A 7833-nucleotide genomic window follows, 5' to 3' on the forward strand; every position below is an offset into this window, starting at 1 on the left:
GGGGTAGCGGGGGGCCCGGCGCAGACGCAGAGACGGCTCCGGCGTCCTCCCCGAACCGCAGTGGCTCCCGAATCACTGCTCTTGACGAGATCGATAAAGCTGACCTCTGGCTGCATCAGGGACGCAGAGCCGAGCTCTGGGGCTGACAGGCAGCAGGGACCCGGCCCTCCTGAGGGGCGGGCAGGCTGTGGGGACAGTGACGGTGGGGACAGCTGTCCGGGACAAGCCAAAGCAGGACACACGGGGAGCATCAGTGCTCTGCCCCTCCCCACGGCCCTGGCTTTTCCAGGTCCCTCACCCCCAACATGAATCGAGCAGAACTTCCGCGCTTGGCGTCCTGGTCCCTCTGCTATGGAAAGTGACAGCTGCCTCTGAGCAACCCCATCTGCACTTCCAGATCGAAGGGGACGCGGGGCCCCCAAGCCCTCCTTTCCTGGACGAGAGTCTGCCCTTTACCCGGAACCAACACTCAGCCCCAGAGGCGGAGGATGAGACGCAGGAAGAATGTCAGGGCGAAAACACTTTTGTTCCAGCAACACGCGCATGAGCAGGCACGAGCCGTCTCCGGCAGCACAGGGCGGCTCAGCGCTTCCCGAGGCGTCCAGCACGGACGCGCCCCTCGGGCCCGAGTTCCACGCTGCTTAGTGACCTCCCTGCGACGAGGACACAACACCCGACCCGGCACCCTTAGAGGACGGGAGGTTCGTTTATTTCGGCTCACGTTTCAGCCCGTGATCCGTGAGTGCCCGCAGGGAGGCGTGGCAGAGGGCCCCGCGCAGGAGAGCGGCTCCCGGCGTGGGGCACAGGCAGCAGGGAGAGGGCGGGGCCGGGAGATGACCACGCCCACGGACCGCCGGTCACGCCCACGGACCGCCCCGGCCACGCCCCCAACCGCTAGTCCTCTCTGAGCCCAGTAACCCGTTCCCCTCCTGAAGCCAGGAGCACTTGAGGCTCTTGGGGGACAGCGAGGTATAAACCGTAACACTCACCATGTCCCTGTGATCCCCGAGCCCCGCCACCTTGGGCAATGTGGGTTTTAGCGGCCCACTTAGACCACACTAGGAGCTGTGCAGGTTGCGTAGTGCATCGGAGGCCGTGTTCAGCCCATACAGGGTCACGCAAGTTCAGTCCCCAGAACCCGCCAGCGCGCTCTGACTCGGAGACAGGCCCTGCTGGATGATCGAGCTGAGACCTCCAGGGTTGGGGGCCTAAATGCAGTGAGCCACGCGGACGTCCCGGGGAAATCCCCCTCCGGGCTTTGCTCTCCCCTGTCCCTCAAGGCTGTACTGACAGCTCCTCTGCGATGGGGACAGCCTCCTTGTCAATTTCCCTGAAGGAACTGTTCCTCCCCAACACATCCTGGGATGGCCATGTGACCAGGGTAGGCCAATCATGCCATCTCATCTCCCTGGCTGCTTATGATTGGCTCTTGGGTGGACATGTGACTCAGAGGAGCCAGTAACTGTCAGGCTCCTATAAAGGAACGACTGGATCAAGCAGCACCTGAAGCTGGGCTCTGTGGAATGTTCAGTTTCATGAGTCAGCAAATGTGTTATGGGCCACTTTTCCTGTGGCTGGGACAAAATCCCTGACAACACAATTCAAAGAAAGAAGTGGTTTATTTGGCTCACAGCTTTAGAGAGTTCTGGCTTCCAGGGCCGCCCTGTGTCCCCTTCTCATCCCCCCCACCACGCCCCCCCCACCCCCACCGGCGGGTCCATCTGCCCCCATCTCCCTCTGCGATGCCCATGGAGCCTTCCGCCAGTGCCCCTGGGCGTCTGACCTGTCACACAGCTGCCCCCCTCCCCCAGCCTGAGGACTATTCCATGTGTGAGCACCGCGCTGTGTGTCCACCCGCCCGTGGGGGACACGCCTGTCCCTGGGACTGGTGCCGCCTGGGCCATCTGCAAGGGCTTCTCGGGTGGGTCTGGGAGTGGGGTCGCTGGGCCGCGTGATGACCTGAGGTCTCCTCTCCCAAGGAGTGCTGGGACTGTACCCACAGTGGCTGCCAGGCAGTCCCCTGACCCTGTGCCCATTCTGCCAGGGCCTCCCTGACCTGCGGGCTGTGCATACAGTCAGCACTCAGTAAACGCACCCGCTGGGTGTGGTGGTGCGCATCCGTGATTGCAGCACTCAGTAGGCTGAGACAGGAAGATCGCCATGAGTGAGGCCAGCCTGGGCGACAGAGTGAGTTCAAGGCCAGCCTGAACTACATGCCAAACCCTGTCTCAAAAAAAGTAAAAAGAGTAAGTACATAAATAAATGCACACCCCAGGAGGGGCTTTCTGAAGAGGGACAGGATGATCCAGGCTCTCCCGGCCTCCTGGCCTACGGCGGCCCCAGGAAGGAGCAATATTAATACGTTCAACCCTAATCAAATCTGGGTAATTTCACTAGAAACCTTTCCATAATTTCATCAGCGTTAAAGGATTACAATAGCAACAAATTAAACCAACAGGCATGAATTCAGTTGCTCAAGAGGAAAATGTAGCTTGATTTAGAAACGGATGTTACAGTTTATTAACCAATCTAAATTAATTCGATTTTGAGCCTCTGTTAAGTATACATTAGGATGTATCTCCGGCTGGGCCAGCGCGGCTGACTGGGAACGGCGTGGAGAGAAGACAGGAGGCGAGGCTGAGGCGTGAGGGGCCTGCCCGGGGAATGGGTCATTCCAGGGTCCCGGGCTGGGTGTTTGAGACCAGAGAAGAGGAGATGAGACCAGCAGGGCACAGAATCCCAAAGTGCATCTGAGCAGGCTCAAGCCCACAGCTACCATCCCAGTACCTGAGCAGGTCGGGGATATGCAGCTTCAGGAACAGCTGGATCCAGGCACTCACAATCAGCAGGAACGGGCTCTTTCTCTGCTCCTCAGTCTGCCTGCTTAGATGTGGGCTCCACTCTTGGGCGGGGGCTTCCTGAGGAGGCCAGATAACCACCTGAGGCACCTGGCTTCCTTCTGTGGCGTGGCCTCTTCTCCCAGCCCTGGTTCCACGTGAGCCCGGGCCACTCTCCCAGGGTCAGGCACCACCGTGCTGGGCCCACTTGGTCCCTGACCACCTTCATGGGGAGAAGAGGGGACGGTCGGGCCCACCTTGGGCTGGGCCTGGAGTGAGGGAGCCCCATGCACAGGACAGGAGTCCTGGCCACCAGAGACCGCAGCCGGGGAGGCGCGCGGGGGCCCTTGCTGGATGCGGCGGCCGAGTCAGTCCCAAAGCCGCTCTGTCCCAGCCCTGAGACCCCGGCACGTGTGCCTTGGGTGGCAGGCAGCACCCTGCCTGTCTGAGCTTGCCACACGTGGAGGTCACGCCGACCCTGGCTCCACAGGAGCCAGCGCTCCTCCTAGGACGAGCTGCAGAGCAGCTAAGCTGAGCGTGGTCGGGATCTGCCCGGTTGCCTCTGCTCCGTGTGCTTGTGCAGTGCACGGCGTGTGCACCACGCACGGCCAGCCTGTGTCTCCCCGCGGGTGGTTCGGGGCCACTGCGTCCTGGCGACTCTTCCTGGTAAGCCCTGGGTTTCCTCCCCGCACAGTCCCTACCCGGCCCGTCTTATCTCCCACCCGCCCTACACCCACCCCAGGGGTCCCACCAACTTGCTGTGCACCCTTGGCCCAGCCCCTGCCCCTCTCTGAGCCTGGAAAGCGAGAGGAAGGACAGGTACCTGTCCCCGCCAGGGGCTTCTGGCTCTGCGGCTCAGCTGGCACATGACAGGCAGAGAGGACCTTGAGAAGTCGCTAAATTGCCTAGGCTAGGCCCAAACCTACCATCCTCCTGCCTCAGCCTCCCAGAGAGAAGAGGGAAATGTTGGCAGAGATGCACTGGAGAGGATGCCACGTGACCATTGTTGCGTTGGAGGCGGACATGGAGGGACTGTCCGCAAGCCAAGGGACACATGGACCGTGGCTCCCCCCTCCGAGGCCCAGAGAGGCTGAGCAGCTGGTGTGAGGTTGCACAGCGCTGTGAGCATGCGATTTCATTTTTCCTCTGCCGCCCACTCTGGTAGATACATAACTGCTCAAGCCAAAGGGCCACAGTGGAGCCAGCAGCAGCAGCTAACGTGGCCCTGCATGCCAGGTGGTCACTGAGCCCTCAGCCGGCTCCCACGGCCCTGGTGGCCGGTCACTCCCATCGCTGCTTGGTCTAAGCCGCTGTCTGCCCTGTGAGGTCACCCACAGCCTTCCTGCTGGAGAGAGAAAAACAAAGTCACCCTCAGAAGTCTCCAAGGCCCTGTTAGGTCACCCGTGAGTGACGTGCAGGGAAGGGGCAGCCAGGCCCCGTGCAGCACTGGTCACTGCAGGCGTGAGTCCCGCCTGGCCTGGCTGGGGCTGTCAATCATCCAGCACCCACTGAGGATAGCCAATGGGAGGCCCCGATGCCTGGCAGGGTGGGCAGCACCACAGGGGCATGCTGGCCTTCTCAGCCCTGGCAAGCTCCACTCTGGCCACAGGGCCTTTGCACAGGACTTTGGGGGTCCTCCAGCAGAGGGCCCACCTCCCTCTCTGGGGCCTGGAGGCTGCTAGGGGTCCAGACACACACAGGAAGTAGGTAAGGGACCGGTGGGGGAGGGCCTCCCAGTATCTTGCTCCATAGTGATGCGGCTGCCGTTGGGCAGCATCAAACCCCAGCGCCCCATGGCGGGAGGGCTGCACAGCCCCGTGAGTGTCCTCTGCACCCAGACAGTCACGCTCGGAGCTGGGGAGAGCAGTTGCTGTGGGGCGTGGGGCACGGGTGGAGGTGAGATTGAGACCCGCATGCAGAGACCGGGCCGGGAGACACAGCGACACCCACCTCCTGTCCCCGCCTCTGCACCCTCAGGTGCTGGCTGGCCTGTCCCTAAGCCCCAAGTGTCCCTCAGGGCAGGTGGGAATGGGTGGCCAGGACCCCTGGGCGGGGACGCTGCCCAGCACTCTGACCTTGCAGGCGGGGGACAGGGACAAGGCTGGAGGGATGGGGCCTTGGGCGTGGAGGGAGGGAGGGAAGGGTGCTGTCCGTGAAGGCAGCGGCTCCTTTCTTACTGCACTGCTGAGGATGGAACCCAGGCCTTTGAGCGGAGCTGCACCCGCAGATCTTTACTTGTGTGAGACAGGGTCTGACTAAGCTGGCCAGGCTGAGCTAGAACTTGCAGTCCTCCTGCCTCAGCCTCCCAGAGTGTCAGGACGACAGGCCTCAGCCACTGCACCCAGCAGCGATTCATGGCTCCGTGCTGCAGAACGCCAGGGTGGGGGCTGTGAGGGATGAGGACGGCCCAGCTGGCATCTGAGGGCCTCCTGGTGACCGCGGGCTCTGCAGGTGCAAAGGCCCCTCGGCAAGAGGTGAAGGAGGCCAGGAAGCCCAAGAGGCCGATGGGGAGGCTGGTGTGTGGCTGCTGGCCTCCACCCACCGCCAGCACAGGGTCCGTGACAGCGACCAAGACCTAGAAAAGAGGCCCCGCCCTGCTCCTCCCCAGACAGAAAACATCGAAAGGCACAGGTGCCTGCCAGGCAGTGCGAGGCCCACAGGCGCTGTCACCAGGTGCCCCGGCCCCGGCAGCTCTGAGAGGAACGAGAGGCCAAGCCGCTGTGTGCCCACCACAGACGGCGGACGCTGCGGGGCGGCACAGCACACCTCCCGCCGCCACACGCTGGTGGCCCAGGGTGGAATCAGCAGAGAGGAGGCAGGCACACGACGGCGACTCCGCAGTGGCTCTGGACGGCACACGACGCCGGTCGGGGCCAGCAGGACAGTGTCCTCGCGCCAAAGAGCCGGGCCGGGGCGCGGCCCTTCCTGTTCAGTCCTCCGCAGCTTTCCAGAAGGCGGGGATGTAACGCTGCCTGGCCTTCGGAAGGAGAGGAAAGGTGCGCTCATCACTCAAGGCTCTCGCCGCAGTGATGAGCATCCCGATTCAAACCGGCTCAGGCAACAGAGCACTTACTAACTCACGTCACCAAGCCCGGGCGAGCGAGCTTCAGGAACAGGTCGATTCAGCGGCGCGCATCGCACCAGCAGGACTTTGCCCCTTCACTTCCCCTGGGCTGTCTTGTTCTCAGGAAGTTGGACCAGCAGTCCAAGGCCACATCCATCTACTCGCCAGCACCAGCAAAAGGAGGCTCTGACCTTCAGGGGTTCCCAAACTTCAGTGAGCCCTGCCTGGATCCTACGACCACCCCAGAGTACCATGATCTGATTGGCCAGCCTTAGTCATGTGCTCCACCCGACTGGCAGATGATCAGAGGTGGATGATCTGATTGGCCAGGCTGGGTCATGTGCTCCTGTGGGTGGGCGGGGCCAGCCCTACCTGACCACAGCCGCTCAGAGGAATGAGTTGAACCTCTGGCGACAACGAGGAAGAGCAGACATGGTGCCCTAGGGACGCACAGTTGTGCCCTGCAGACAGACTGCTGTAGCTCAGGTCCCTTTGCACATCTCTTACAGCTGAGCACGGAGACCCTGGAGGAAAAGCCAGTCACACTCGTGTGTCCAAGCCTGACCCGGGTCAGGATCAGGACGCGCCCCAAGCTAGAAACCTGCACAGAGCGGGGTCTGTGTGCAGCCCCTGCCCCAGAGGACCTTACATTTAGTGGACCCTACATATCGCCGGCGCACAGTAGGTGCTTTCACAGGTGCCTGGTGAAGGAACCATGTATCTCCGAGGGCCCGGGCTGCTCGGCCGCAGGAGCTTTTCGATCATTCACAAGAGGTCCACAGGGGAGGCTGGCGGGAATGCCTGAATGCCTGAATGAATAAATGAATGAAACCCTTCCTGGAGCCAGGGTCCCTTCACTGAGCTACAGCCTGACACCTTTCTGTACACTCTGAGACAAGGTTGCTAAGTGGCCCAGCCTGGGTTTGAACTTTCCATCCTCCTGCCTCAGCCTCCCAGAGTGCAGGGACTACAGGCGTGCGTCACAGCCACCACGCCTGGCTGGCCCAAGGTTCTTGACAGAGAGCCGGTCACGGCTGCCTGGAGAGGGGACCCTGCGGGGAGGGCCAGGCCTCGGTGGCAGGGACGCGGCATCCGGGCCATCCTGCCCTGACCTTGCCCAGGCACGATAGAGCCTCCATTGGGAGCGGTAATCGGGTTCCGGCCCCGCCCCGCCCCGCGGGGGTGGCAGCGCGGGAAGCACAATCTGTTTTCTATCCGTCAGGGCGTCGCAGCTTCGCGGAGCCTGCCCTCCGCGCTTCTCTGCGGCGACGCTGTGACATTCCTGGGCCTGGCAGGGCAGGACTTGCGCCTCTGCCCGGCTGGCTGAGCCACGACAATGCGCAGGAGCCCAGGGCCACGGCCGGCCCTGCGGGGCTCGCCCAGTGGGAAGGCAGGGACCCTCGGTGCGAGAGTCCTGAGCGCGAGGTGGGGAGGTCGGTGACCCAGGAGGGGCCACGGGTGACCGAGCCCTCGGAGCGCTCCCCACGCGCGGCGCGTAGCTGTCACCGCCTGTCCTCCCCGGGCCGGCCTCCTGGCTGAGGCTTGGTGGCAGGGGGTCCCTGTCCCAGACAGCGGGCAGCAGCGGGGACACTGGGCCCTGTGCAGGAGCCCCGGAACCTCTGTGGGGGGCAGGGAGAGAGGGCTGCACAGGAAGTCGGGCTTTCGGCTCTGCCTGCAGGGGCTGAGGGCCTCCGAGAAGGATCAGCACGCGGCGGCTGTGGGCGTCCGGAGGAGGTGCGGGCAGCCCCGCCTCTGCTGTGCGTCCTGGGCAGCGCTGCCTTTCTCGGGCCCTGGGACCGCATCTCTGGGGGGACTGAACCGGGACTTGGACAGACAGTCAGGGCAGGTGTGGGAGAGGCCTGCACGTGGGAGCCAGGCTCCTGCGTGATGGGAGCCGAGGCCTCAGGAGTGGACCCAGACCCGGACCCAGCA

The 7833-nt window shown here is 63.2% G+C and overlaps 1 long non-coding RNA gene across 2 annotated transcripts; it reads right to left on the bottom strand.

Annotated features, from left to right (window-relative positions):
• Positions 1 to 2511: 2511 nt before the first annotated feature.
• LOC102016872 lies at positions 2512 to 5806 on the bottom strand. 2 transcript variants are annotated; one of them, XR_001232600.1, is made up of 4 exons: positions 5015 to 5806; positions 3764 to 4182; positions 2788 to 2918; positions 2512 to 2687 (listed from the first exon to the last, which is right to left on the bottom strand). It is a non-coding gene; the product is annotated as an uncharacterized LOC102016872 (long non-coding RNA). The 2 variants fall into 2 exon arrangements; XR_001232599.1 differs by having other exon boundaries at positions 3764 to 5806.
• Between the last annotated feature and the right edge of the window lie 2027 nt (positions 5807 to 7833).

Source organism: Chinchilla lanigera, unplaced genomic scaffold (assembly GCF_000276665.1).
Source record: "Chinchilla lanigera isolate Chin_1 unplaced genomic scaffold, ChiLan1.0 scaffold00439, whole genome shotgun sequence".
In the NCBI taxonomy this organism is placed as follows: domain Eukaryota; kingdom Metazoa; phylum Chordata; class Mammalia; order Rodentia; family Chinchillidae; genus Chinchilla; species Chinchilla lanigera.